We start from the raw sequence: 7,884 nt of genomic DNA on the forward strand, positions 1-7,884 counted from the left end.
AATAGAAAAAGGACGAATAAGCTTCGATTGCTCTTTCGGTGTTCATTCACCCACAGCCAAGCGGTGTAATAAGCCTAAGCAAAGCCAAACTGGTTGTTTTGGTTTCCAACTACATAGAAAGAAGATTTTTGGATTGCGCTTACTTCATGTCGTGTTCTTTGCTGTTAATGCACATTGACACAGAAATCGCAAAGTGTGTGCAATGAGACCAAAATAACACAACATCATCTTTTTGCTTCCATATGCGTAGAAAGAAGACGAATGCTTTGATTGGGCTTTTTTCAATTCGCATGGTGTTATTTGGTTGTGCACCAGAATTACCCGCAACCAAAGCAAAAATGCCTTTTGTTTCCATCTACATAAAAAGGAGATGATAAAGCTCTGATTGGGCTTATTTCAAATTGGTGTTTTGGGGGTTAGAATGCACATTCACCCAAAAATCGCAGAAATGTTTGTTACCAGCCCAAATCAAGCATAGGTGTTTTGGTTCCCTCTCAATAGAAAAAGGACGAATAAGCTTCGTTTGCTCTTTTGGTGTTGTCAGGGAACTGCCATCAGAGGCACGGGAGAAGGAGAGGGTCTCGGATTCTGCAGGGGAAGGTCCTAGCACTAGAGGGAGACTTAGCCGGGAAGAAGGGGAAGAGAATGAGTGTAACACCAGGGATCCAGGAGAGCAACAGGACAGGGAGGTGCAGGGGCTCCAAGACTCTTCATTGGAAGTTAGCAAGGAGAGCCCAAGCACCCCGCTGCCCACGCCCACCCTGCGCAGGAGACTCCCGCGCAGTGAGAGGCGGAAACGATTGGGCGTCAAACAACTCTTATGTCGGCAACGCTTTAAGAAACGCCCACAGTCAGATTCTACAAGTGACTAAGTGCAGCCACGCTAATATGGGCTGCGTAGCCCGGAGGGTTTAACCAGGCAATCCGATGCTCAAACGGAGCAGGATTACGCACGAGTAACTCCCAACCATTACAGGTGTTCATTCACCCAGAAATAGCAAAGCGAAGTGTAGTAAGCCTAAAGAAAGCCAAACAGGTTGTTTGGGTTTCCAACTACATAGAAAGAAGCATCTTGGGTTGCGCTTACTTCATTTCATGTTCTTTGCTGTTAATGCACATTGACACAGAAATTGCAAAGTGTGTGTAATGAGACCAAAATAACACAGCACCATTTTTTCGCTTCCATATGCGTAGAAAGAAGACGAATAAGCTTTGATTGGGCTTTTTTCAATTCGCATGGTGTTATTTGGGTGTGCACCAGAATCACCCCAAACGAAAGCAAAAAGGTTTTTTGGGTTCCATCTACATAAAAAGAAGATGATAAAGCTCTGATTGGGCTTATTTCAAATTGGTGTTTTTGTTGGTTTCTGCTCTCTTCACTGTGCAGCGAAGTGCTTGTCACAAGACAATGTTTACATTCCACAGTCAGAGTACTGTCGGGTTTTCCCACGGGAATGGGAAACTGGATGTGACGTACACTGGTTTCCTGTTTTTCACTGACTCTCTCGGTGTTCTTCATTCCGAGGAGAAGGACGGTTGCTTCTCTGCTCCCGCAGAGGCAAGATGCATGTTTGTAATTTCTCTACATTGAACTGAAAATAAAGCAACATTAAGCATGTGGCACGTACGGCTCATCATTCCCTTGTGCACAGGACTCTGCAATTACAACATTTTTGGTTCCGGGCCCAGAAAGACGCAATCAAACTGAAGAATGGAGACTCCAGAAGTCGAGTCGGAATGCCGGCAGAGGAACAGACAAACGGATCGGCGTTATCTGCTCTGCGCGTCAAGTTTGATTGATGGAGGTATGTGCTCATGCTCCGGGCAGCCTGCCAGCTTCTAGTTTATGGTTTTATGGCTGGATTTTGAACTTTTGAAGCCGTTTTTGCCGCAATACAGGCAAAGGCACTAAGTCACAGGCTCACAGGCTTGGTGGCTGGGAAAGCGAAAGTACTTTTCACAAGTGCTTTTGGAAGCAGCCGTACTGTGACGCAGCTTGATTAAAGTAGCAATGATGGCTAATGCAAAGCTGGCTGATGCTTTTGGGATTCCTAAGCTCAATAAGAAAAATTATACGGACTGGGTACTTTATGCAGAGGCTGTTCTGCGGAAGGAAGGTCTGTTTAATGTTATTACAGACAACCCCCCAGCTCCAATTACAGATGAATGGGCTACAAAGGATTCCAAAGCAAGGGGAACGCTTACGTTGATAGTATCCCCAGAAGAGCTCTGTCTGTTGCGTGGAAAGACCACAGCCAGAGAAATTTGGGACACTTTAAGAGAAACTCACTTGAGGACAGAGGCTGGTTCCTCAATGTACTACTATGCCAAGCTGCATGGTATGGCTCTTGCTGAAGGTGGAGATGTGAGTACACACCTGATGGAGATGCAAAATCTGAGACATGAGTTGCAACAGAGAGGACTCAACTTTCCAGAGGCTGTGTATTCCTTTATGATACTACATTCTTTGGGTCCAAGTTGGGAGTCCGTTGCCACTCAGATTGCTGTTCAGCCAACTGCTCAGCTCACAGTAGCCTATGTTACTGCCGTAATCCAGAATGAAGCAGATCGCCGGGGTGCTAGCTGCATGGGTATGGGGGAGTCTTCACAGACGTCATCCCAGAGTGCAGTGGAACCACCAGAGGGCGCCAAAGCTTTGAAGGCAGTGAAATGCTACTCGTGTGGACGTCTAGGCCATATGAAGAGGGAATGCAAATATCCCAGGGCCAAGACAGAGCAGCGCAGCGGAAGTTCATCCCGTGGAAAAGGCCAAAGCAAAGGCAAAGGTCCGGTGTCCAGGACAACGCAGCACAAGGCAATGGTCTCACGCTTCACTCCAAAGGTTGCAAAGGTCCAGAAGACGTCTAGATCTTTCTTCGTTGTTGATTCAGCAGCTACCCACCACATGTGCAACGATAAGCGACTGTTCGTGTCTTTTACACCGCAGGAAGGTGCGATTCACCAGGCGGATGACCACACGATCCCCAGTCAAGGCTACGGAACTGTTGTACTTCACAGTTTGGACTTATCGATACAGGATGTACTGTACGTTCCAGATGCCACACACAATCTTCTAAGTGTGATGCAGCTGAATGAACGGAACATTGACGTTTCCTTCAAGAACAAGAAATGCACCATCACAAAGAAAGACGATTATGTATTGCATGCTGAAAATGTTGATCGTTTGTTTGTATTGTATTATGATGATGTTGTGCAGAATGATACTTGTTGCATTGCAGGTTCTAACAAAAGTTTGCATGCAGGATGTATTCATGATTTTCACTGAAAATTTGGTCATTTGCATTTTGAGGCAGTATCTAAAATGCCTGCCTTGGTTGAAGGTATGACTATTAAACCCTGCAAGTACCACATGAAGTGCAAAGCATGCGCAGCAAACAAGGTGAAAATGGCTGCGAAAGGTAAGGTGTCTAGTAGGCAAGCTACAGAACCATACCAGGTTGTTCATGCTGATTTAGTTGGTCCACTATCGCCCTCTTTGGGTGGAAATAGGTTCTTCATGGTTCTCATTGATGCATTTTCCAGGTATATTTATGTGTACAATCTCAAGCAGAAATCAGAGGCTTTTCAAAGGTTTAAGGAATTCTGTGCTTGGTTGGAAAATGTGCATGGTAAGAAGACAAAAACTCTTTTCACTGATCGCGGGGGAGAATTCACTTCTCAGCAGTTTGAAGCTTTTCTGACTGAGAAAGGAATTCAACACGATTTGTCCAGTCCTCGCTCGCCATGGCAGAATGGACTTTGCGAAAGGGCAAATCAGACATTGCTTCAAGGGTTAAAAACCTTGCTGCATGATGCCAATCTTCCAGAGAGTTATTGGGCCGAATCTCTCTCGTGTTTTGTTTACAGTTACAATCGCAGATTATCTTCAGCGATTGGTTGTACCCCCTATGAGAAAATGTTTGGCAAGAAACCATACATCAAACACATGAAAATTTTTGGTTCTGACATGTGGGTTCACTCACCACAAGGCTCCAAATTAGGCAAGCGTGGTTTGCATGGTATCTTTCTAGGTTATCAGAAAGGTTCTTACAGAATAATGATGACTGACTCTAAGACAATTAAGCTCACAAGAAGTGTTGAGTACAATGCCAAGTGGGGGGAGAATGTGGGAATTTTTCAATGTTATCCTGATGACAGTGATGAGACTGAGGATAAGCAACAGCAAAAGCAGCGACAGCAACCCACACCCACTGATGAAGGTTCTGATTCTGATTCTGAATCTGAATCGGATACTTCAGAGGATTTCAAGAGTGCGAAAGCCTCTATGCGACCCTCTGAAAGCTCTGATCAGGAATTGGAAGAACCATTGTTCACAATAGGCCACTTTTCTCCTAAGAAGGAAGAGGAAAGTGTTGAAGACCAAAGGCTAATTCGCAGGTCACAAAGAGCCACAAAAGGCAGACCTCCAAAGAGATTTGCTGATGAATTTGCTAAGACAGCAGTAGCAGCTGTTAAAAGCTCCAAGAAGGTATTTGAACCTTCAAGTTTCCAAGAAATCCAGGATTTGGATTCTAAGGAAGCTGAGCCATGGTTAAATGCCATGAAGGCTGAGCTTGATTCCTTAGAAAGGAACAAAACATGGGAGCTAGTTCCAGTAGTTCCAGGAATGAAACTGCTTGGAAGCAAATGGGTCTTCAAAGCGAAGACTGATCAAAATGGCAAGATAGTCAGACACAAAGCCAGATTGGTAGCCAGAGGTTTTGCACAGGTACCAGGTGAAGACTATCACGAGACCTACTCACCCACTGTGAGATATGAGAGCATTAGGCTTATGCTCAAGCTAGCTGCAGAGGAAAATCTACACATTAGTCACCACGATGTGAATACAGCGTTTTTGTACGGATCTCTAGGTGAATCACTTTATATGCTTCCACCTGATGGTGTACAGGTAAAACAGGGATTTGTTTGTGCTCTAAAGAAGTCCCTTTATGGTCTCAAACAAAGTGCACGGTGTTGGCACACAAAACTCACTGAAGCATTGTTTTCTCTAGGTTTTCAGCAAGGGAAAGCTGATCCATGTGTATTTGTCAAAGAGGAGGGGCAAAAGAAGCTGTATTGTTTGTTTTATGTTGAAGATATTTTATTCTTTTGGAAAGATGTCACAATGTACAATAACGCCCTAGCTCAGCTCAAAGAGCACTTTGACATGAAAGATCTCGGTGAGGTAAACAACTACCTATCTCTGGAAATAGAAAGAGATCAATGTGGTAACATTCTAGTACACCAGTCACGAAAAATTGCTGATGTGTTAAGCAAACTGAACCTGATGGATGCTAACCCTGTAGACACACCCATGACAACAGGTTATCAGGTAGAAGACACTGAAGAAGCATTTTCTGACACTACACTGTACAGAAGTGTGCTAGGCAAGCTAAACTTCATTGCCAGATGTTCAAGACCTGACATTGCTGTTAGCTGTAATTTGCTAAGCAGACAAGTTAACAATCCTACTGTTAAGGATTGGAAAGCTCTGAAACGCATAGCACGCTATTTAAAAGCCACTATGCATTACAGACTGAGATTTAACAATCAGAAGTCTGGTGGTCTTGAGATTTTTGCAGATGCAAGTTTTGGAAGTGACACTGCAGACAGGAAAAGTACGTCTGGAGTTTGCTACATGTACAATCAGGGTCTATTTGATTGGTCTTGCAAGAAGCAAACAACAATTAGCTTAAGTACTTGTGAAGCTGAACTGAATGCACTGTCTTATTCACTTAAGGATTGTGAATGGTTGTTACAATTGTGCAAAGACATGAAAATTCCTGTCAAATGTCCAATCCAGGTTTACCAGGACAACAAAGCATGTTTGGCTTTGCTGAATTCAGAAGGTTGTAAGCAAAGCACGAAGCACTTGCAATTGAAGGTGCAACATGCTAGGGAACATATTCAGAAGGGACTCGTAACGGTGTCCTATATGCCAGGTAATGAAATTCCTGCTGATGTATTGTCCAAGATTGTATCAAGGGATCAACACTGTACCTATGTACAGAAGTTGGGTTTGTACTGATGTTGTACGAACACGCTGCCCAGTGATGTTCACAGAAAGGGGGAGGATGTTGGTTTCTGCTCTCTTCACTGTGCAGCGAAGTGCTTGTCACAAGACAATGTTTACATTCCACAGTCAGAGTACTGTCGGGTTTTCCCACGGGAATGGGAAACTGGATGTGACGTACACTGGTTTCCTGTTTTTCACTGACTCTCTCGGTGTTCTTCATTCCGAGGAGAAGGACGGTTGCTTCTCTGCTCCCGCAGAGGCAAGATGCATGTTTGTAATTTCTCTACATTGAACTGAAAATAAAGCAACATTAAGCATGTGGCACGTACTGCTCATCATTCCGTTGTGCACAGGACTCTGCAATTACAACAGTTTTTGGGGTTAGAATGCACATTCAACCAAAAATCGCAAAAATGTTTGTTACCAGCCCAAATCAAGCCCAGGTGTTTTGGTTCCCTCTCAATAGAAAAAGGACGAATAAGTTTTGATTGCTCTTTCGGTGTTCATTCACCCACAAATAGCAAAGCGAAGTGCAATAAGCCTAAACAAAGCCAAACAGGTTGTTTTGGTTTCCAACTACATAGAAAGAAGAATCTTGGATTGCGCTTACTTCATGTCGTGTTCTTTGCTGTTAATGCACATTGACACAGAAATCACAAAGTGTGTGCAATGAGACCAAAATAACACAACACCATCTTTTCGCTTCCATATGCGTAGAAAGAAGACGAATAAGCTTTGTGTCACGGGAAATGGGGTTGCTTGTGTGTAAACCTCCAGCTGTTCCAAACTGCTTAGAAGTTGGTGGTGTCTTTCCCTGACTGAGCAGCCTGGGTGCTGCTGCTGCTCAGTCGCTGGACGTATCCGTGAGTGGGTGTTTCCTAAATTTCCTCCAACATAAAAGCTCCTTGACAGACACCCTTCGCCTCGCCTCTCTGCGCGTAACCCTTCTGCGCAGAGTGGGTGTGCCCAGAGGTGCCCCTCCACTCTCTTCACTACCTTCAGTGCCAGCATCTCGGAGCCTCTCCTCCGAGATGCTTCCTCCCTCTTCCTTCTTCCTGGTGTCACCGGGACATTCTTCCCCAGATGACCTTCTCTCTCTACCCTTACTCGTTCTTTCTTCCGCAGAATCGAGAAGCACCGCCTCTCCCCTCTGCTCCGATGTCAGTTCCCTGACATCCACCTCCCTCCCAGGGCCCTCCCCTCCCCCCGTCCTTCCCTCTGACGGTGACGCAGGAAACCCGCGGAAAGAACTCTCCTCTCCATCTGACGATTCAAACACCCCTCTCCATTTGCTGCTGTCTCTCCCCTCTTCCCAATCGGATTCTTCTTCTGGCCAACCCCCTACCTCCTCTTCGGAGGTGGGAAAACCCTCAAACTCTTCCTCCTCATCGGTGGTGCCAAATTGCTCCCTCCAAAATCTCTCTGGTGGTTTGGGCTTTCTCGGGTACCTGCTATGAAACTCCTCCTGCAGGTACTCATCCCTCATTTCTTCTGCTGGGACCCATGCGTTTTCCTCATCTGGCTCCCCCTCCCATGCCACCAAATACTCCCCCCTCCCCCCTTTCCACCTGGAATCGAGAATCTCAGCTGAATGTCCACTGAGTTCCCTTTCCTCCATCTGTGGATGCAAGGGTGCTTCATTTTGCTGACCCAGACACTCCCTCCCTTCCCTGAAAGGTGAAAGTAAGGACCTGTGAAACACAGGGTGCAGTTTCATGTGAGATGGCAATTTGAGCCTAAAGGTCACCGGATTAACTTGCTGAACTACTTGGAATGGTCCCAGCCTCTTTGGCTTCTTGCACCCTCCTTTGAACGGTAACCCTTTGGTGGACAACCACACCTGGTCCCCCACTCCTATGTTTTCCCCC

Source organism: Podarcis bocagei, assembly GCF_964188305.1.
Source record: "Podarcis bocagei genome assembly, chromosome: W".
Taxonomy (NCBI): domain Eukaryota; kingdom Metazoa; phylum Chordata; class Lepidosauria; order Squamata; family Lacertidae; genus Podarcis; species Podarcis bocagei.